Source organism: Sapajus apella, unplaced genomic scaffold (genome assembly GCF_009761245.1).
Source record: "Sapajus apella isolate SASKATOON/1434 unplaced genomic scaffold, GSC_monkey_1.0 scaffold1, whole genome shotgun sequence".
NCBI classification, from domain to species: Eukaryota; Metazoa; Chordata; class Mammalia; order Primates; family Cebidae; genus Sapajus; species Sapajus apella.
Genome location: NW_022436941.1, coordinates 28,309,777 through 28,333,041, shown reverse-complemented (window position 1 = coordinate 28,333,041; position 23,265 = coordinate 28,309,777). Strand labels below are relative to the sequence as shown.

The window sequence follows — 23,265 nt, the reverse complement described above, 5'->3', positions numbered from 1 at the left end:
GGATTACAGGTGTGAGCCACCACGCCTGGCCTGTATACTCTTATCTAACAGAAGAAACCAAAAGTCAAAGAACTAACAAAATGCCTAGAGGTTAAGAAAAACCAAAGAAGCCATACTGTGAGAATAGATCATTCTGGTTATTATCAAAAACGTCAGCCCCAGTAGTTCATAAAAAGAAACACGCCAACCATAGACCACACTGCAGAAGTGTACAAGACTATCAACCCTTTGCGATGTTATTTTACAGTCATAACCAAAAATAACCAAAATTAGGCTTTAGTAAAACAGAATTTGCATTTCATTATTTCCTTATTTTAGCAGTCAATACAAGTTTTAGCCACAGAAATCCCCTCAAACTTCTTGGGCCATGGCTTTCAAAGAAGAGGTGCTGCGTGTCTACATGGGTTCTTAAATAGCCAGTGCTCGTTATAGTTTCTGAACATCCAGGAGAAGGATCTGGGAGTAGACGCCCAGTATTTGGCATTTTGACAGAGTCCAAATAGCCAGCTGTATAGCTGACCCTAAAAGCCAGTAAACCAAATGTGTCCTGACCCACAACAGTGCCCAGTGCACTAAGATGACACAAAATTCTGTGAGGAAACAGTAAATGTCAAAGCACCTGAAAGCTATAAGCAGTATCAGCTGAACACACAAATGGGTTAGAATAACCAATGGATGTATACACGCATACACACACACACACACACGCATGCACATGCACACACAAGCATTTTCAGAATGTGATCCATTAAAGAATCCATGAGGTCAAAACTATGCTTGTAATAATACTAAGAAGTTATGTGACTGGTTTCACTGTGTTGACATTTGCACTGATGGTGAAAAGCAATGGTAGTCAAAAGGATAAGGAAAATGTAGAAGAATTAGGATGAATGTTAAAGAGCTGAGGAACATTCTCGCAATTCCCCAGGGTTGGTAATTCATTAAAATGCAGAACTTAGGCTAGTGCTCACGTTTTAATTACAGGTTTTTTCACTCCCCTACCAATTCCATATCCTCCAGGCATGACTTTCCAAGCATCTCAGAGCCATTACACAGACTCACCTAAGAACACACAGTTGCTGTGTTTGTATAAAAACATGCTTTTAGATGTTCATACAGCTTTTAATTCTTCATCTGGTAACAGAATTCCCTTCTTCCTCCCTTTCACTGCCTGACTTTTGGGTTTCCATTTAGAACAAAGTTGAACATTTGTGGAATAGGGCAGTGAGAGAAAATGTGAACTGGCAGAAAATTAGAGAAAAGCTTAAGTCTTAGCAGCAAAGCAGCCAGAGTAAAGGGGCACTCCGGTGTCTCCCAGCACTCTGAAGAGAAAGCTTCAGCATTACCACTCTCTGGCCCAGCTCCCCAGCCACAGGTGCCCTGTCTGTACCCTTCCAACACACCCAACCTACTGCTCACTGTCAGATCCATCTTCCTAGGACCCAATCCTCACATCCCTCCTCTGAGGGGAAAACTTCAAAGGCTCACTCCTACTTACCGTATCTGCACTGTTTAGGTTAGCATTTGAGCTTCTCTTATGTGGCTCAATTCCTCAGTCCATGTTTATCTCCAACCTGCCTCCATACCAGTCAAACTCAAAAGCTCAAGATAAGACAACATGTGCCCCACTGTTTACACTTTTCTCCATGTCACTCCCTTAACCTGAATTGCCCATCCTCACTCTTTAGTCTCTGCCAGTTGAAATTCTTACCCATCTTACAAAGTCCTCAAGTCTTCTTCATGAAACTCTGTGAAACCTCCATCTTCGTCCATAATGCAGTATACATGGTTTTTCCTAGTAGCCTATAAACTTCCCAAAAGCCATGGCTTTTTATTTCTTTGTATTTCCAAGAAGACAGTCTTCAAATTTCAAAATAAATTAATCATTTTTAGATATGATAAATAAAAATGTAGCCAAAACCTATTTTATGGAAAGCCAATTTGTTAGAAAGTTCAAATTTAAAGCACAGTAATTCTGAATGTTTCTAGCTGCATACAAGCCAAAAGCATCTGGGAAGTCCCTGAATCACTCTGCAGGGGAAAGGGGAAACTCACACAGGGGAGCATGTCAGGGAGAGGTGAGCTCAGGGCAAATCTGCAAAGTAAGGCACTTCAGAGTGTGGAATGTGACAGGACACTAATGAAGTATTCAGGTGTTTTATGGAGAGAGAAAATGAACCTCAACAGTGAATTCCCAAATATCTATTAGGGATTCCATCTGTCCACTCAGACCCACATATGTGCAAATCAAAACTGTATTTCAAGGCATTCCCAAACAAGCTATTTATTTATTCCTTGTACAAAATCTCACTAGAGCCTCATCCCATTCAATAATGGTACTATGCACAATGTTCACACCAAATACTACGCTTGATGCTGAGGAGTTTCAAATGAAGAAGACATGACTAAGACAGGGTTCAAATCATCAAGGGCTCTGGGGAGACAATGTATAGAGAATTCTGGGAAGTAACTGGAAGTAAAAAAGGAGAATGTGAAGCACAGACTGTCATAGACCCAAGAGAAAGGAGACTCCCAGGAAAGTAGGAGTAGCCACAACTTCAAATGGCACTGTAGAGGACAAATCTGGCATTGGATGGTCAGTGATGACACAGAGGAGCCAGTATCAGTAGATGGGCAGGTATAAGTGTCAGACTGAACAGAGTTTAAAAATGTGAAAGTCTGTCAAAACAGGAAAAGGGGGAATAAGGACATCATTTTATGGGGATGCACAGGTCAAGAAAACATACCTTTTTTTAAACATAGGAGACTTGAGCAAGGTCTCCTGGTACAGGAAGATGGGGCTCAGATAGCCAACTGGAGAGGTGAACCTTGGAAAGCAGCAGGGCCTCTGCACTGAGACAAGGGCAGGAATAGAGGTGGAGGGAGTGAGGTGCAGAGAGTTTGTGCAGCATTGCCTGTAGATCATTTGCTGAGATGGAGGAGGGCTGGGAAGACCAGGATATCAGGGAGCTCAAAGGCCTCTAACAGCTGCTATACAGACAAACAGAGAGCTGCGTAAGAATGAGTGAGAGTGCTATTTGACTTTCCAAATGAGACTGAAAAATTATGCTAACATCTGTTAGATGATTTTCTTTAGCAGTAATGAGATCAAAGAAGCAGAGAATGTAAATGGCTTCACATCCAGCATGACAGCCGCCCACCATGGGTGTGGCAAGAAAAGAGAGAAAAAGGAAGACACTGGAGGAAATGTCCAGAACAACATGGGGTCCAAAATTGAATGGAAGAAATAAACGAAACCTGGAAGAAGCGGATAGTGGGAAAACAGGCAGAGAGGCTGACATTTATCGACAGGACAGAAAGTTCTGGTCAAAGAGGGAATGATGAGTTAAAAAATCTTGCAAAGCAAAACAAGTTCCAGGTGATGACTAGACCCAAGGTTAGGCCATGTGAACGAACTGCTATAAAAAACAGTGGTGAAGATCATGGGTCAAAGAAGACAACAGTGTGAAGGCTGGGAGACAGCATGGTGTAGAGCAGTGTTGCCCAACTGCTGCTGTGACGGAAGGATTTTGTAACATGCAATCCAATACAGCAGCCACTAGCCACACATGTCTATGGAGTACTTGAAATGTGTCAAGTATGACTGAGGAACTAAATCTTGATATATTTGGTTTAACTTTAATTCATTTGTTTAAATAAGCACACATGGCTAGAAGCTACCATGCTAAATAGTACGGATGTAGAACAATGGTTCTCAACTTTAACTGCACAATGGAATTACCTCAGGAGGCTTAAAAAAGACAGATAAGGTCTCACTCCCCAGAAATCCTGACTTAATTAGTTGAGCAAGTCCTAGGCACAAGCATCTTTTTTTGATACATAATAACTGTACATATATATGGGGTACCTGTGCTATTTTGAAACATGCACAAAATGTGTAATGATCAAGTCAAGGTATTTAGGATATTCATCACCTCAAGGATTTATCATTTGTGTTCTGAAAATTACAACTTTTCTCTTCTCCCTATTTTGACATATATAGCACAATTTTTAATTAAAGTCACCCTACTATGCTATCAAACATTAGAAGTTACTCCTTCCATCCAACTGTATGTTTGTACCCATTAACCTATCTCTCTTCATTCCTCTCAAGTTCCAAATACACCATACTGAGCCTCCAGTATCTAACATTCTACTCTCTGCTTTCATGAGATCAACTATTTCAGCTTCCACTTAAGTCAGAACATGCAGTATCTGTCTTTCTGTGCCTGACTTACTTCACTCAATGACCTCCAGCTCCATCCATGATGCTGCAAATGACAGAATTTCATTCTTTTTTATAGCTGAATAGTATTCTGTGTGTACACATACCACATGTTCTCTATTCATTCATCTATTAGTGGACACTTAGGATGACTATCTTTGCTACTGTGAATAATTCAGTGCTGCAATAAACAGGAAGATAAATATATCCTTTTGGTATACTGATTGCCTTTCTTTTGGATACATATCCAGTAGTGGGACTGCTGGATCATTTGGTAGTTCTATTTTTAGTTACTTGAGAAATCTCCAAGGAGGAAGAGAAAAATCTCCATGGAACTAACTAAACCCAAGAACAAACCAAACCCAAAATGAGTCGAAGGAAAGATACAATAAAGATCAGAGCAGAAATAAATGAAATTGAGACTAGAAAATACAAAGAACAATGATATGAGAAGCTTTTTTTCCAAAAAGATAAACAAAACCAATCAACTGCTAGCTAAGCCAACCAAGAAAAAATATGCAAATAAAATCAGATACAGAAAAGGAGACATTACAACTGATACCACAGAAATACAAAGATCATCAGAGACCATTATGAACAACAATATTCTAACAAACAGGAAAATCTACAGGAACTGGAAAAATTCCTGGATGCATACAACCTGCTAAGACTGAAGTAGGAAGAAATAAGAACTTGAACAGACTAATAACAAGTAATGAGATTAGATCAGTAATAAAAGTCTTCCAACAAAGAAAAACCCAGGCCTGGATAGTTTTACTGCCAAATTCTAATAAACTTATGAAGAAGGACTAACACCAATTCTAAAACTATTCCAAAAATTTGAAGATGAGGGAATTCTTTCTAACTCAGTTTATGAGGCCACCATTACCCTGATGCCAAGACCAGACAAGGACCCAGCGAAAAAAGAAGGAAAAAAAAGAGAGAGAGATAAAACTACAGGCCTATATCCATGATAAACATAGGTGCAAAAATCCAAATCCAGCAACGCATCAAAAAAATAACATGCTTTGATCAACTGGGGAGATTTATCCTAGGCATGCAAGGATGATTCAATAAGTGCAAATCAATAAATGTGATACATTATATCAAGAGAATGAAAGAAAAGATCCATATAATCATCTTGGTAGATGCAGAAAAAACATTTGATGAAATTTAACATCCTTTTACAATAAAAACTCTCAACAAACTAGGCATAGAAGAAACACACCTCGACATATTAAAGGCCATATATGACAGACCCACAGCTAATATCATAGTGAATGGGGAAAAGCTGAAAGCTATCTTTTAAAAAAAAAAACAGCTTCTCATTTCATTGGTCCTTGTATTTTCTAGTCTCAATTTCATTTACTTCCACTCTGATCTTTATTTCTTCCTTCGACTCATTTTGGGTTTGGTTTGTTCTGGTTTTTCTAGTTCCTTGAAGTACATCATTAGGTTATAGGAAATATTTCTACTTTTTTGATGCAGGAGTTTATTGCTATAAGCGTCCCTCTTAGCACTGCATTTTATATACCCATAGGTTTTGGTATGTCATGTTTGAAGAAATTTTTTAATTTCTTTCTTAATTTCCCCATTGACCCAATGGTCACTCAAGAGCATGTTCTTCAATTTCCATGTATTTGTAGCATTTCCAAAGCTCCTCATGTTATTGATTTCCGGCTTTATTCCACTGTGGTCTAAGAAGATACTTGATATAACTGCATTTTTGAAAAATTTGTTGAGACTTCTTTGTTCAGGATAGACCATATGTGAAGCCACAAAAGAATCAGCCTATATCTTAAGTGGAGTATTCTGTTTATATTCAAGATTATTAATATGTGATCATTTGTTCCTGTTGTTTTGTTGTTTTCTGTTTTGTATATTTTTTTATTCCTTTCTTATTGTTTATTATTACAGTTTGGTGGTTTTCTGTAGCAGTAGTAGCTATAGTTGTAGTAGCTAAATCCTTTGTATTGTTGTTATGTGTTGTATCTCACCAACCTTCTTCAAAATCACTACACTGAATACTTTTCAAAACATTTCATAGATTTTTCATGGAAATCTGTTGTGGAGAATTCTTGGGTTCCTTTGGAGAAGTCCTGTTTCCTTGCTTTTTGTGTTAATTGTATTCTTATGTTGATATCTGCACATCTGCAGTAACAGTTTTTTCTTCTAATTCTTTGGATTGGCTTTCATAGGGAAGGCTTTTTCCTGTAGATGTATCTATGGTGTTGGTTAGGTAAGGTACACTTTGGCTTTGATTCTGGATACATACAACAGTGTAGTGCCCATATGTTTACTCCAGCAGTAATCAGCATCAATAATGTCTAGTTCCTCAGTGGCTTAGGCTGTTATTAGTGAAGACTATGGTAAGGCCTTACTGGGGACAAGGATACCAGGTGGACCAGTCCTGAGGCCCCAGTGGTGGCAGCAGTGAACCAAGCATCCCTGTTTCATGCCTGTTTTTGGACACCTGGGTGGCATATGCAGGCACGCGTGTTAGTAGGTCCAAGCAGGCTGATTCTTGGGCCTCCGGGCAGCTTGCTTAGTAGCAGGCTGAGCAGGTCCTTAGGGCACTGGGCAGCATGCATGACACGGACAATGGAAGTAGTAATGGTAGAACAACACTTGGCTTCCAGGCAGCATGTGCTGAGGTTAGCAGTGGTGGTGATGAGCTGAGCAGGACAATCCCCAGGCAGCACAGATAGGTGACAGTGATAGTGGGGGGTGGGAGTGGGGGCAGTGGGCTTAGTGGGCCCATTTTCAGACCCTTGGAAGGTGTGTGCAAATGCCAGCAGTGGTAGACATGGCAGGGTTATCCCTAGGTTTCCAAGAGGCATACTTAGGCAGTAGAGAGGTCTGCTTCAGGTGGGGCAGGCCTGTCTTCAGGCCCTGATAGTGTGCACAGGTACAGGCTGTGGTGGGTAGGGTAGGGGATCCTAGGGCCCCCAAAGAGTACACTTAGGGGCTGACAGCAGACGGGCTGGATCTTTTGTGAGGCATCCTAATGGTGTACTCACATTCCTGGGACAACAGATGGGACAAGGCCATCTCCAGACCCCTGCATGGTTCTGTTTGGGCACTGGGAGAGGTGGCATCAGGTAATGCACGCCTGTCTTCAGGAGGCCCCAGTGATATGCATAGGAGCAGGCTGTGGGCATCAGCATTTTAAAAAGTTTCCAGATACAGCCAACTTTGAAAACCATATGTATAATAAAGAACATGGACTCTGAAGCTAAATTATATGAGTTTAAAATCTAGATTTGATTTTGAATTGTCTAACTTTGACCAAATAACCTCATCTGCAAAACAAAGACAGTAAGAGTACTGACCCCATAGGGGCTATTCTGAGCATTAATGTGTATACAAAAGTGCTTTGTAATAGTGCCTAGCACATAAGAGCTCACTATACGTTCCTCATCATTATTCTACATGGATGTTGCAGAGTTGCTAAGGCTTATGACAGCTACAAGGGAAAACAATGAGTGTGGCTTGCCAAAGGCCTAAATCTATGTTGAGGTGAGACTTAGAAGTAAAGAATTAACAAAGCTGAATGTATTGACAAAGTAAATAATGCAATAAATAAGAGAAAAATAAACAACCTGGAAAAGATAGTGATAAGCCAAGAAAATACAGACTCAACTGTCTGGCAACACTGCAGAGAGACAGAGAAAAATGAGGGAAGCTCTGTGGTCAGGAGAAAGTCAAAATTTAGTTAGATAAGGAAGGATGTGTAGGAATCATTTAATTCAGTTTTATACAATCCCCACCTCACCCAGCTTCCAAATGTAATCAGTCATGTTTTTCTGTGTTTTCCTAGGCCATCTAGGTCCCCATTTATAAAAATCATCCAGAAAAGATCTCTCATTAATGAAAGTAGCATTTTCTAATCTGGATTCCATAAGCAACAGTCATTTCTCCACAGATTAACAGTGTATACTTTATAATTCACAATTGATCTAGTTCAAACCTGGCTTAATTGATGTTGAAGTCTTTGCAAACCAAATGCCAAGACTCCACTAGAAAACCTATTTAATTTGCATTTTAACTACATCTTTTGTAAGTCTCAGAGAGCACTAATATCATTAATAATGACAGTATACTACCTTCAAATAAGAAAAATTACATATGACTCTGGAAATATGTATTTATTTGATTTTTTTAAAGTTACCAAAACAAGCAAAAGGAGAAAGGAGGGAAAAAATTGAAATAGGACCAGAAAAAAGTAGGAGGGATGAAAATCTGACCAACAAATGTGTTAGGCTGCGGTTTTGTTCTGTTTCTCTAAAATTTAACATAAAGACATGAACACAGATTTATATTCAAATTTCATTTGTCACTACCAAATATAATCTATTTCATTAACTTGCAAAATAAAATACGTGACAAAGTATTCTCACTTACTTGGAACTTGTAAGCTACTAGAAACTGAAAGCTATTTCAAAGATAGTCTCTAGGCAAGTAAAACGGTTAAAATTAAGCAATGCAGTGCATGCAGATCACGAGTTTCAGATGAATCCACTATGTTCATATTTTTACCAAAATAATTTTTTAAATTAAGTATGAAATTTCTTTACAGACTAAAGATACTTCTCATGAGAGGAAAAAAACACCTACAACCTCCTTTCTACAAGCATGTTTCACACTTCAAAATGAGGTTTCACAGGCTTCTGGAGTGCTAAATGTGTTTATCTATCAGCACAAGTTGAGTTTCACAGTTGGAACACAATTTCCAATATGATGAGTTCATTTCCGGTTCCTCATTAGAAGCGAGGTTTGAGACCACTAAGAATGTATAAAACAACACTCTTCTGATACAACCACAAACTGCAGGAACTATGTTTTGCCAAGGAACACCACCCATGAAAAATTCCACTCCTTCACCTCTTCTCCCTCAGTGATCCCCCAGGGATGCTCTTCTTAGAGGTATTCTGAGAGATCTGAGAGCTGGAAACAAAGCCATAACAAATACACATTCTATTTGCTTTTATTCTCTTGGAGAATCCTTACTTTTCTACTTTTGAAAAGGTCCACCTGATCCTAGGGATCTAAAATGCCTCTGTTAGTCAAAATAAAGTTACTATGGCCAAGTGATTCATGAAGCTTTGGCCTCTTGCATGTCATGGATCCAGTTAGTCCATGAACCTATCCTGTGTTTATTCTGCAGTTTTTGAATACATCACTGAAGTAAACATAATCCACTGGTACAAGTTCCACAATGGCTCCCTGACCATGGAATACAGGCTATTACAACAGACAGGAATGACCAACTGGAAGACTGAACTTCCCCCGCTACCACAATGGAAACCCAAAAGAAATAGTGCATCCACAGGAGAACCGCGGAAGTTAATACTATCATCAAAAACTTGGCACTTAAGGGTGGTAACTCCTATTACATCACTGTTTAACTTACCTCTTTAGTCTGTGCAGAAAGCAGACAGATTGGAAAGTGACTGGATTATCACAAATCCATTCGGACAGTGACCCTGATGTGGCTGATTTACCAAATGAAGTACCTTTTCTAGAGCAAATCTAGTTTTGAGCACCAGATATGAAGACACTATGCTGGAAAGTGCTCTACTAATATGCAAGAAACCATTTGCTCTTATTTCAAATGCTCAAAAATATCTTTTTGCATTCTTGCCCAGAGCTGTGACAACTCTCCCCTCTGCCATAATCTAGTCTCCACAGATCTTAATCATCTTAACATCACGTTGGTCTACTGCATTGATTACACTGTACTGACCGCACCTGATGAAAAGGAAGCAGCAAATCTGATAGATATCTCAGTAAGACACATGCAAAACATAGTGAAAAAGAAAAATCAAGGGCTGCAACCTCAGTATTTCTGGGTATCCAGTGGTCTGGAACAGGTTGAAATATCACCTCCAAAGTGGCATACAAGTTGCTGCATCTTGAACTGCTTACTACTAAAATAAAATAGACACAATATTTTACAGGCTGCTTTACATTTTAAAGACAATATACACCAGTCTTAAATATCCTGCTCTGACTCCTTTACTAGGTAACCTATAAAACGGTCAGTGTTGAGTGGGACCCAGAGCAAGAGATGGTTCTACAACAAAGATAGACTGCAGCACAAGCTACTACCTCACTTGGTCTTATGATGCAACAGATCCAATCAGCTGAATCCAGTAGGATCCAGAGAATCACAGCACAAACCTCTGAGGTTCTAAAATAAAAACCATACCCCTTTTCTGGAAATAACAACTGTCATTTTGAGAAATGGCTCCTACCTTGCAACCAGGTTCTGGAGCTGCCCATAATAATCTGAATGTTGCCTGACCCACCAAGCTAGAACGTTGGGCCTTTACAGAAGCATTCTATCAAAAGGCAATGGTACAAAGAGACTGGGCTTAAGCAAATGTACGAGGCACAAGAAATTGCATGAGTAGTTATATCTCAGGCATCTCTAAGACCTACTCTTATTATAAAACCACAACTATGGCTTCACAAAGATTTCCTTAAGACTAGCTGCCTAGAAAGGAAACTTGGACCTGGTTTAGAAAAGGTTTGTATAATGACTGGCACCAAGGAAAATGGACTTCTATAGCATGACATCTAAAATAATGAGCATCCTTGAAATGTTAATCATCCCAACAGAGTTGTGACTAGTGCATTTGTTTGTCCCCTTTACCTACACTGAGAAATGGCCAGAATTATGGCTCTACACTGCATCATAGGTAAAGGGTAACATTCAATGTGGGTGGTGGTTAAGGACTTGGAAGAAAAGAACATAGGAATAGAGAGGGCTCATCATCACACAGGAACATCTAGGGGAGGGCTGTGTGGATGGACCTCTGAGAATGAGCAGTGTGTAAAAATTATTTTTGCCCCTTGTAAATGTATACCAAAGGTAGCCACTACAGATGGGCCTGTCAATAACCAGGTGGAAAAAATTACAAGGCTGTGGAAAAGTTACCCTTTTTCATTAGTCACAATGGCAAGAGTGGAGGCTATATATGGACTCAGCAAATGATTTCTCCTCATGAAAGCTAACCTGGCCTTTGCCAACAATGAGTGCCTAACCTGCCAATAGCAGAAGCCAACCCTCAGTCCAAGATGGCAACACTCCCCCGGAAGATCAGACAGCCACTTGGCAGCAGATTATTTATACTGGATCCTTTCCATCAAGGGAGAGGTAATGATTTGTCCTTACACATATATATTACATATACACACATGAATTTATTTTTTTCTCCCATACTCCACGCTTTTCAGGGATTGGTCATGGTGATTAACTTTATAATTTAGTTTCTATATTACAGAGTAATTAGTCCTATAGAACTCTGGAAAAACTGGGAAAGATAATTTCATAAAGACTGCAACTGTCACCCAGAAAAGAATTTCTTAATCTAAGATCTGATACAAACCCATGGTTGATCATTAGGAAATCTATAATTCCCTTTCAATCATATGGAAAAAATATCACCCATCAGAACATCAAAAGTTTAACAGACAGATAATACTGAGTAATGGCAAGGATGCAAAGCAACTAGAATTCTTACAGATTGTTAGCTAGAGTGAAATCTGGTACATCCACTTTAAAAAATGGCTGTCAGCACCTTCTAAAGCTAAACACACAAATACCCTATGACACAGCAATTCCACTTCTAGGTATACGCACAAAAGAAATGAGTGCACATGTCCAGCAAAAGACATATACAAGAATTTTCAGGGTAGCTTTATTTGTGATAGCTAAATACTGTCCATCGACAGTAGAATGGATAAATTATAGTATAATCACACAATAAATTACCACACAAAAGTTAAAAAAAAAAGAACTTCTGCTACAGACAAAAATATGGAAGAATCACAAACAGCAATGCTAGGTGAAAGAAAACAGACACAAAAGAATATATATTGTAATATTCCTTTTACACAATGTCAAAATAGGCAAAATTAGCCTACAGGGCTACAACTCAGAATAGCAATTTACCTCTCAGTGGGTACTGTTTGAAAAGGGACCCAAGGGAACATCCTGGAGAACTGAAAATATCCTACCTCTTGATCTGGATGGTATTTACACAACTATATCTATATGTAAAAACTCATTCAGCTATGTATTTAAGATATGTATGCTTTATATTCTACTTCAATAAAATTCTTCCTGAAAGGTCTATGTATATGTACACATCTTAGAAAAGAATCCAGGTAAAGAACAAATTTTCAGTTCAGTGCTTGCTTTCCAACCGAGAGAAACTGCCTAGCCAGAGGCACCCAATTATCCAAAGCTTTTGATTTCAAAAGCTTTTTCTTCCTAATGCTCCCCCTAAGCTTAATATGGTTGGATAACAACTGTTGATTGACTTTAGAATATGAAACAACTCACTTCCTGCTTCAGGTTCAAGGATACATAGAAATATCCTTGAAACTCTTGATGAGTTTATTTTAAAGGTAAGTTATATATTACTTTATTCTTATGATATAGCATTTTCACTTTCCATCTCAACATACTATGTTTCAAAACAAAATTTTCATCAGAACTCTACAATTAATGATATGTACATGGTTTTTTTGTCTGTTTGTTTAAAAAAACTATTTTATCCAGGCTACAGATTCAATAGAAATCCAATAATTTGTAAAAGCAATTATCGGGCAAGGCATGGTGGCTTATGCCTGTAATCTCAACTACAAATTCAATAGAAATCCAGTAATTTGTAAAAGAAATTATCAGGCCAGGCATGATGGCTCATGCCTGTAATCCCAGCACTTTGGGAGGCCAAGGCAAGAGGATCATTTGAATCCAAAACTTTGAGACCAGCCTGGGAAACATAGGAAGACCCTGTCTCTACAAATAATAATAAACTAGCTGGATGTGGTGGTGTGCATCTGTGGTCTCATCTACTCGGAAGGCTAAAGCAGGAGGACCAATAAAGCCTTGGAGGTGGCAGTTGCCATGCCCTCAGCCTAGGCAACAGAGCGAGACCCTGTCTCAAAATAAATAAATAAAAATTTAAAAGTAATTATCAGAGAAAATAAGAGAATCTAATTCTAAAAAGTCTTATGTTAGCCTTTTCCTCCCTTCTTGATAAACCAAGCCATTAATGTAAACTATTTTAAATTCTTGGTCTCACTGGCAATATCAAACAAATGGGCTAGTCTACCATTAGATGAAGGATCCCATTTTAAGTATATAACACAATCACAGCATTAATTTTATTTAGTTTTCAGAGACAGGATCTCACTCTGTCACCCAGGCTGAAGTGCAGTGGTGCAACCACAGCACACAGCAACCTTGAATTCCTGGCTTCAAGCAATCCTCCCACCTGAAGGCTCCCAACTAGTTGGGACTACAGGCTCAAGCCACTGTGCCAGCTTAAAGCATTAATTTTTTTTTTTTTTTGAGATGGAGTCTCACTCTGTCACCCAGGTGGCAGTGCAATGGCACAATCTCAGCTCACTACAACCTCCGCCTCCCAGGTTCAAGCAATTCTGCTGCCTCAGCCTCCTGAGTAGCTGAGAATACAGGCACACACCACTGTGCCCAGCTAAATTTTGTATTTTTAGTAGAGATAGGATTTCACCATGTTCCCCAGGCTGGTCTTGAACTCCTGACCTTAGGTGATCTGCCCACCTTGGCCTCCCAAAGTGCTGAGATTATAGGCATGAGCCACCACACCCAGCCTTAGAGCATTAATTTAAAAGTCAACCAAAACACTGACTTCACTTTATCATTAATAGCAATTTCGTAACAGTTCATGTCAACACCACACAAAATTAAACCTTGCATAACAACAGATAAAAGTCTTCTGTGCCAAACTAAAGCTCCCTAAAGTAATCATTAACAATACTGTTCTCTTAACTATATTAATATCCTAAAAAGACATTTTTAAATAAATGCAATATAAATAATATCAAGTCTGAGTACTCATCTCAACCCAATCTAATGGCTTACAATAGTTTCTAAAAGTAGCAGGTAGCTTTACATGTATTATTATTTGATTATTTTTTTTTAAAAAGAGATTTCAGAAACCTTATTCTGGAAGATATTTTTTGTCAAGAAAACCAAGCCAATTCCTACCTAAGTTCTGACTTCTTACAATGCAGTTGGCCACAGCATTTCCATTAGCCACTTGGGAGGCTTGAAAATGTCCTGTACACAAGTTTCAGCTGGTCTTGTGAGAGCCCAGGGTGAGTGGGACATTCAGGGGCTAAACCCCGCAGCACCTACTGGTGTGATCAAAAGAGGTTTTACAGCTGAGTAGTAAGAGTAGTAACTTTGTTACAGAAGAACTTTATTCCTTTGTGTTCCCCATGTAACTTACAAAAGACAAGTTATTTCACATTATATATTTTCAATACAAACAATCGTGACTGGTGACATAAAAAACAAAAAAATCATCCCCAACACTTTGAGAGGCTCAGGTGGAAGGGTCACTAAGACCAGCCAGGGGCAAATAGTGAGACCCTTGTCTACACACACACACACACACACACACACACACACACACACCCGCATCCAGGAGTGATGGCAGGTATTCTGTTTTCACCTTCGAGTTCTTCCACCCCAGTCTGTGTTATAAGGGAGATCTTTGATGTTATTCTCAAGATTAATACAAGTATTTGTATCATCAATTTTTCGAATGATCTGGTCAGACATGGTCTGAAACTTATCTCACACATGTTGCAGGAGTGTCTGCACCATCAATGTGAGATCCTCCACAATCTTGGGGTCACTCTCAGCCACCTCACCAGTTCCCAGCTTAGTAATAATGTCTCAAACCATCACTTACCATTTGATGATTCTGATAGTTTACATTTTTAAATACTAAGTTTACAGTTTAAGATTAACCAGTTACATAACACAGCTGCATGCACATTCAGCAGTTTGTATTAAAACTGTATGCTAGTGTTTTCCCTACTTCAGACACTCTTATAAACACTTAAAACATTCATGCAAGTTTTTAGAATGGAGCTTTCAAAAAACAATAAATAAGTGTACTTCTCAAAAAGCAGTGAACTCTAGAAAAGGTAGTAACAATCCTGTGCCAATATTTTCTTTTTTTTTTTTTTAAGATGGAATCTTGCACTGTCCCCCAGGCTGGAGTGCAGTGGGACAAACTCAGCTCACTGCAACCTCCACCTATTCTGCCACTTCAGCCTCCCAAGTAGCTGGGATTACAGGCACCCGCCATCATGCCCAGCTAATTTTTGTATTTTTATAAAGATGAGGTTTCACCATGTTGGCCAGTCTGGTCTTGAACTCCTGACCTCAGGTGATCCAACCCACCTCAGCCTCCCAAAGTGCTGGAGTGCTGGGATTACAGGCATGAGCCACCATGCCCAACCGCCAATATTTTCATGCATATATTTGTTATATGTAAAACATTTATTGATATTCACGTTACAGTTACAATATTTAAATTTCACTTTTATTGCCTTGATCTGGAATTGCTGAGAGTAGTAATTTCTCGCCAGTAATACTGGTATTACTGCCAAATTCCTACATGATAGACACCACGACATGAGCAATTTTCATTGAAGTAAGACTTGTATTCTGAGAAACTCAATGCCAGGTGTGGGGGCTCTCTCATTTCATGAGTGTTTCACTCAAAAGAAAATCATGCTATAGTTAAGCACTTTTTCCCTATCAAATCAATGTCCAAAAGTTTATCTGATTTCCTTACAAGATTTTCTCAAAATCCTAACAAAACATCTAAAAACTCTTTCATCAGCCTTTAAGTACTTTTTTGTACTAAATACTGCAAATAAACTTATAGTACAAATATTTCCCAGTTCATAATTTCAATCTCTAAGAAGAAACTTTAAATCTAGCTTCATTTCTTTTTTTTTTTATTGCATTTTAGGTTTTGGGGTACATGTGAAGAGCATGCAAGACTGTTGCATAGGTACACACATGGAAGTGTGATTTGCTGCCTTCCTCCCCATCACATATATCTGGCATTTCTCCCCATGCTATCTCTCCCCAACTCCCCACTCCCTGCTGTCCCTCCCTTATTTCCCCCCAACAGACCCCAGTGTGTGATGCTCCCCTCCCTGTGTCCACGTGTTCTCATTGTTCAACACCCACCTATGAGTGAGAACATGCGGTGTTTGGTTTTCTGTTCTTGTGTCAGTTTGCTGAGAATGATGATTTCCAGCTTCATCCATGTCCCTACAAAGGACCCAAACTCATCATTTTTGATGGCTGAATAATATTTCATGGTGTATATGTGCTACATTTTCCCTGTCCAGTCTATCATCGATGGGCATTTGGGTTGGTTCCAGGTCTTTGCTATTGTAAACTGTGCTGCAATGAACATTCGTGTGCATGTGTCCTTACAGTAGAACGATTTATAATCCTTTGGATATATACCCAGTAATGGGATTGCTGGGTCAAATGGAATTTCTATTTCTAGGTCCTTGAGGAATCGCCACACTGTCTTCCACAATGGTTGAACTAATTTACACTCTCACCAACAGTGTAAAAGTGTTCCTATTTCTCCACATCCTCTCCAGCATCTGTTGTCTCCAGATTTTTTAATGATCACCATTCTAACTGGCGTGAGATGGTATCTCAATGTAGTTTTGATTTGCATTTCTCTAATAATCAGTGATGATGAGCATGTTTTCATTCATATGTTTGTTGGCCTCATGTATGTCTTCTTTTGTAAAGTGTATGTTCATATCCTTCGCCCACTTTTGAATGGGCTTTTTTCTTGTAACTCTGTTTTAGTTCTTTGTAGATTCTCGATATCAGCCCTTTGTCAGATGGGTAGATTGCAAAAATTTTTTCCCATTCTGTTGGTTGCCGATTCACTCTAATGACTGTTTCTTTTGCTGTGCAGAAGCTGTGGAGTTTGATTAGGGCCCATTTGCTTATTTTGGCTTTTGCTGCCAATGCTTTTGGTGTTTTGGTCATGAAGTCCTTGCCTACGCCTATGTCCTGAATGCTTTTGCCTAGATTTTCTTCTAGGGTTTTTATGGTGTTAGGTCTTATGTTTAAGTCTTTAATCCATCTGGAGTTAATTTTAGTGTAAGGTGTCAGGAAGGGGTCCAGGTTCTGCTTTCTGCACATGGCTAGCCAGGTTTCCCAACACAATTTATTAAACAGGGAATCCTTAAAAATATGGAACGCCTCATGAATTTGCATGTCATCCTTGTGCAGGGGCCATGCTAATCTTCTCTGTATCGTTCCAATTTTAGTATATGTGCTGCCAAAGTGAGCACTAGCCTCATTTCTTAAATTGAACAAATACTGAAAAATAAATATGCAATATAAATATTAGCTCTAAAAGTAATTACATATACCTTTATATTCATAGAACTTTTGTTACCTAATGCGAGCATACAATACTATTTGATGAGATAAAATAAATCTAAGATTAAGATAAATATCCAGGAAAATTAGTAAAAGATACCTATTTCTTAGTTGCCAAAAATCTTGCCTGTCTTGTTTGACTGCTGTGTTTCCAGTGCCTACCTCACCTCCTGGCATAAAGTGTATACTAAAAAAATGCTTGTTGAATTATGAATATTCCACACAACTGGGGATCTTCATAGACCTGAAATACACAGATTATAGCATAAATTTCTATTCTTTTGTTTCATTTTAGAGAAAGGGTCTTGCCACACTGCCCAGGCTGGAGTGCAGTGGCTACTCACAGGCATGATCATAGCATACTACTGCCTCAAACTCCTTGGCTGTGATCCTCTCACCTCAGCCTCTTGAGTAGCTGGGTCTCCAGGCACACCTAGCTTTCATGAATATTTTACTTCATTTTTTATCTCTTCCTCAAATACTGGGCATAGGAAAAAAGTTTGTAAATGTTTTCAAAAAGTATTTCTGATCTAATATCAACACCCCTAGACAATGAAGACTGATTTTTTAAAATCGATTTTTTTTGATTTAGAATAGTTCTAGACTTGAAGAAAAGTTGCAGAGATAATATAGAGTTCCTATATGCCTGGCACTCTGTCTCCTCTATTAACGTCTCACATTACCACAGTACATTTGTTAAAACTAAAGAACCAATACTGGTACATTACTATTAAGTGAGCTCCAAATTTTATTCAGATTTCACTAGTTTTCTCCTATTTTCCAAGACCTGATCTAGGGTAACATATCATATTTCATCATCACATTTCCTTAACCTCCTCGGATCTGTGACATTTTCTTACACTTCCCTTGAGTTTGATGACCTTGATGGTTTTGAGAAGTACTGGATTGAGAGATGCCCCTCAACCTGAGTTTGTCTTAAGATTTTCTCCTAAAACTTTATTTGAAAAACATCAGATTTCAAAATGATCAGTGCAAGGATTTCTGATAAGACAAAGTAGAAGGTAAAAATGTTGGCCTTTATCTCCCCATTTATTCAACAACAAAAAAAGCCTTATACTGGGAAGAAAGTAAACCACAAGTTTAAAATCAGTACTGCAGAGAATCTAAGCAACAGAAAACTAAACTTAGCAGGGGAACAAACTAAAAAGGACCCCAGGGTGGAGAGACCCAAGATGGCCGTTTAGGAACAGCTCAGGATTGCAGCTCCCAGTGTAAGCGCAGAGGGTGAGTGGACGCCGCATTATTATTGCCCACAGACTAGGAAATTCCCAGGCGGAGGAGCTCCACGGTCGCCAGCGCGGCTGTTTGGGCCAGCGCGGCTGTGCCGGCCGGCGCGGCTGCTTTGTCGGCGCCCCGGAGCAGCAGTACTCCGTACAAAATACACCGGTCCGGGTGCCCTTTTCGCTGGCGATTGGAGCCACCGGAAGTTGCCCATTCGTCTGTTTAAAAATGGGACTGAGCAGGGAACCTGGACAGTAGATTCCAGAGCAAAAAAAAAAAAAAAAAAAAAGCGCCACAAACCTCAGTGCCGCTGTTTAAGCCAGCGCAGTGAGTGGCCGCAGGGGAAAACAAACAGACCCCGGCGCCCTCTTCAACAGGCGACTGGAACCCCAACTTAATAAAGGCTCTGAGGCAGGGAGCCGGGCGATGAGGCTCCGCTGGTTCCACCCCCACAAAAGAACAGCAACGAGAAACTCTGGATTGAGACTTTCACAGCAAGCGCAGCTGAACCCGGGACAGTCCAGCTCTGTGGGGGAGAGGCGTCCGCCATTACCGAGGCAGCCCGCCAGGACAGAGGTAGTCGGCCAATGCTGAGGCAGCCCGCCGTTGCCAAGGCAACCCGCCACATCAGAGAGACTCCGCCTCAACAGACAGGGGCCACCATCGCCAAAGCAGTTCTAACTACACCCATATAAACAGGACTGCAGGGAAATTCACTCAGCAGCGGGGCAGAGCCCACAGCAGCTCAGCAAAGCCTCTATAGGCCGACAGTGACTAGGCTGCCTCCTTGCTGGGCAGGGCAGCTCTGAAGGAAAAAAAAAGAAGGCAGCAGCGTAACGGAAACTCATAAATAAAGCCCTAAATCCCTGGGACAGAGCACCTGGAAACAAAAAGCAGTTTATGAGTTCTGCTGCCGCAGACCTAAACGTACCTGCCCAGCAGCTCTGAATGAACAACAGAGCTCACAGCTCACCATTTGGGCTCCTTTAAAGAAGAGACCGTCTCCTCAAGCAGCTCCCTGACCCCTATATATCCAAAGAGACACCTCATAAAAGAGAAATCAGATTGACACTAGGTGGGTATCCTTCTGGGACAAAGATAGCAGAAAAAGAAAACTGGTAACAACCCTTACTGTTCAGCAGCTGCTGCAGGTGAACCCCAGGCAAGCAGAGCCTGGAGTGAACCTCAGCAGACCTACAGCAGAGGGGCCAGACTGTCAGAAGGAAAACCAAGAAACAGAAATAACCTCATCATCAACAAACAGAACGTCAATCTGAAAGATTTGAGACCCAATCTGAAAGCCAGCAACTACAAAGTCGACAGGTGGATAAATCCTTAAAGATGGGAAGAAACCAGCGCAAAAAGGATGAAAACACCCGAAACCAGAACACCTCTCCTCCTACAAGGGATCACAACTCCTCACCAGCAACGGAATAAGGTTGGAGGGAGAACGAGTGTGATGAAATGAAAGAATCAGACTTCAGAAAGTGGGTAGTAAGAAACTTCTGTGAACTAAAAGAACATGTTCTAGCCAAATGCAAAGAAACTAAGAACCTTGAAAAAACATTTGACAAAATGCTAACGAGAATGGACAAAATAGAAAGGAATATAAGTGAACTGATGGAGCTGAAAAACGCAACACGAGAACTTCGCGAAGCATGCACAAGTATCAACAGCCGAATTGACCAAGCAGAAGAAAGGATATCAGAGGTCGAAGATCAACTCAATGAAATAAAACAGGAAGGCAAGGCTGGAGAAAAAAGGGTAAAAAGGAATGAACAAAGTCTCCAAGAAATGTGGGACTATGTGAAAAGACCTAATCTACGTTTGATAGGCGTACCTGAATGCGACGAAGAGAATGAATCCAAGCTGGAAAATACTCTTCAGGATATTATCCAGGAAAACTTCCCCAACCTAGCAAGGCAGGCAAACATTCAAGTCCAGGAAATACAGAGAACACCACAAACATATTCCTCAAGAAGAGCAACCCCAAGGCACATAATCGTCAGATTCACCAGGGTTGAAATGAAGGAGAAAATACTAAGGGCAGCCAGAGAGAAAGGTCGAGTTACCCACAAAGGGAAGCCCATCAGACTCATAGCAGATCTCTCAGCAGAAACCCTACAAGCCAGAAGAGAGTGGGGGCCAATATTCAACATCCTTAAAGAAAAGAACTTTCAACCCAGAATCTCCTATCCAGCCAAACTAAGCTTCATAAGTGAAGGAAAAATAAAATCCTTTAGGAACATGCAAGTACTCAGAGATTTCGTCACCACCAGGCCAGCTCTACAAGAGCTCCTGAAAGAGGCTCTACACATATAAACGAACAACAAGTGCCAGCTCCACTAAAGGGCAAAACACCCAACTAGCACAAAAATGGCAGTATCAAATTCACACATAACAATATTAACCCTATATGTAAATGGACTAAATGCCCCAATCAAAAGACACAGACTGGCAAATTGGATAAAAAGACAAAACCCATTGGTGTGCTGTATCCAGGAAACCCATCTCACATGCAAGGATACACAAAAGCTCAAAATAAAGGGATGGAGGAATATTTACCAAGCAAATTGAGAACAAAAAAAAGCAGGAGTTGCAATTCTCATCTCTGATAAATTAGACTTTAAAGCAACAAAGATCATAAGAGACAAAGAGGGACATTACATAATGGTAAAAGGATCAATGCAACAAGAACAGCTAACGATCCTAAATATATACGCACCCAATACAGGAGCACCCAGATACATAAGGCAAGTTCTTAATGACTTACAAAGAGACTTAGACTGCCACACAATAATAGTGGGAGACTTTAACACCCCATTGTCAACATTAGACAGATCAACCAGACAGAAAATTAACAAGGATATCCAGGACTTGAACTCAGACCTGGACCAAACAAGCCTAATAGACATTTACAGAACTCTCCACCCCAAATCCACAGAATATACATTCTTCTCAGCACCACATCACACCTACCCTAAAACTGACCACATAATTGGGGGTAAACTACTCCTCAGCAAATGCAAAAGAACGGAAATCGTAACAAACGGTCTCTCAGACCACAGTGCAATCAAGTTAGAACTCAGAATTAAAAAACTAACCCAGAACCACACAGCTTCATGGAAACTGAACAACTTGCTCTTGAATGTTGACTGGATAAACAATGAAATGAAGGCAGAAATAAAGATGTTCTTCGAAACCAATGAGAATGAAGACACAACATACCAGAATCTCTGGGACACATTTAAAGCAGTCTCTAGAGGAAAATATATAGCAATAAGTGCCCACATGAGAAGCAAGGAGAGATCAAAAATTGACACCCTATTGTCAAAACTGAAAGAGCTAGAGGAGCAAGATCAAAAACACTCAAAGTCTAGCAGAAGACAAGAAATAGCTAAGATCAGAGCAGAACTGAAGGAGATAGAGACACAAAAAACCCTTCAAAAAATCAATAAATCCAGGAGCTGGTTTTTTGAAAAGATCAACAAAATAGACAGACCACTAGCCAGATTAATAGAAAAGAGAGAATAACAAAATTGATGCAATAAAAAACGATAAAGGGGATATCACCACAGATTCCACAGAAATGCAAACCATCATCAGAGATTATTACAAACAACTCTATGCACACAAACAAATAAACCTGGAAGAAATGGATAAATTCCTGGACACTTGCCTCCTCCCAAGCCTAAACCAGGAAGAAGCCGAAACCCTGAACAGACCCATAACAAGGTCTGAAGTGGAGGCAGCAATTAAGAGCTTACCACCCAAAAAAGGCCCAGGACCAGATGCGTTCACAGCTGAATTCTACCAGACATACAAAGAGGAGCTGGTACCATTCCTTCTGAAACTATTCCAAACAATACAAAAAGAGGGAATTCTTCCCAAATCATTTTATCAGACCAACATCATCCTGATTCCAAAACCCGGCAGAGACTCAACAAGAAAAGAAAACTTCAGGCCAATATCCATGATGAACATAGATGCAAAAATCTTCAATAAAATACTGACAAGCCGATTGCAACAGCACATCAAAAAGCTTATCCACCATGATCAAGTAGGCTTCATCCCGGGGATGCAAGGCTGGTTCAACATATGCAAGTCTATAAACGTAATTCACCACATAAACAGAACCAAAGACAAAAACCACATGATTATCTCAATTGATGCAGAGAAGGCCTTTCACAAAATTCAACAGCCCTTTATGCTAAAAGCCCTCAATAAGCTAGGTATCGATGGAACATATCTCAAAATAATAAAAGCTATTTATGACAAACCAACAGCCAATATCATACTGAATGGGCAAAAACTGGAAGCATTCCCCTTGAAATGTGGCACCAGACAAGGATGCCCTCTCTCACCACTGCTATTCAATATAGTATTAGAAGTTCTAGCCAGAGCAATCAGGCAAGAAAAAGAAATAAAGGGCATTCAAGTAGGAAAGGAGGAAGTCAAATTGTCTCTATTTGCAGACGACATGATTGTATATCTAGAAGACCCCATCGTCTCA

At 39.9% G+C, this 23,265-nt stretch overlaps 1 protein-coding gene and 1 non-coding gene across 2 annotated transcripts in view; both read right to left on the bottom strand.

The window, feature by feature from the left end:
* EPB41L4A (erythrocyte membrane protein band 4.1 like 4A) overlaps positions 1-23,265 on the bottom strand; it is a 265,551-nt gene that overhangs the window by 194,492 nt on the left and 47,794 nt on the right. The window lies entirely within an intron of this gene.
* On the bottom strand, positions 17,313-17,419 carry LOC116554753. Its single transcript, XR_004270295.1, has one exon. It is a non-coding gene; the product is annotated as a U6 spliceosomal RNA (small nuclear RNA).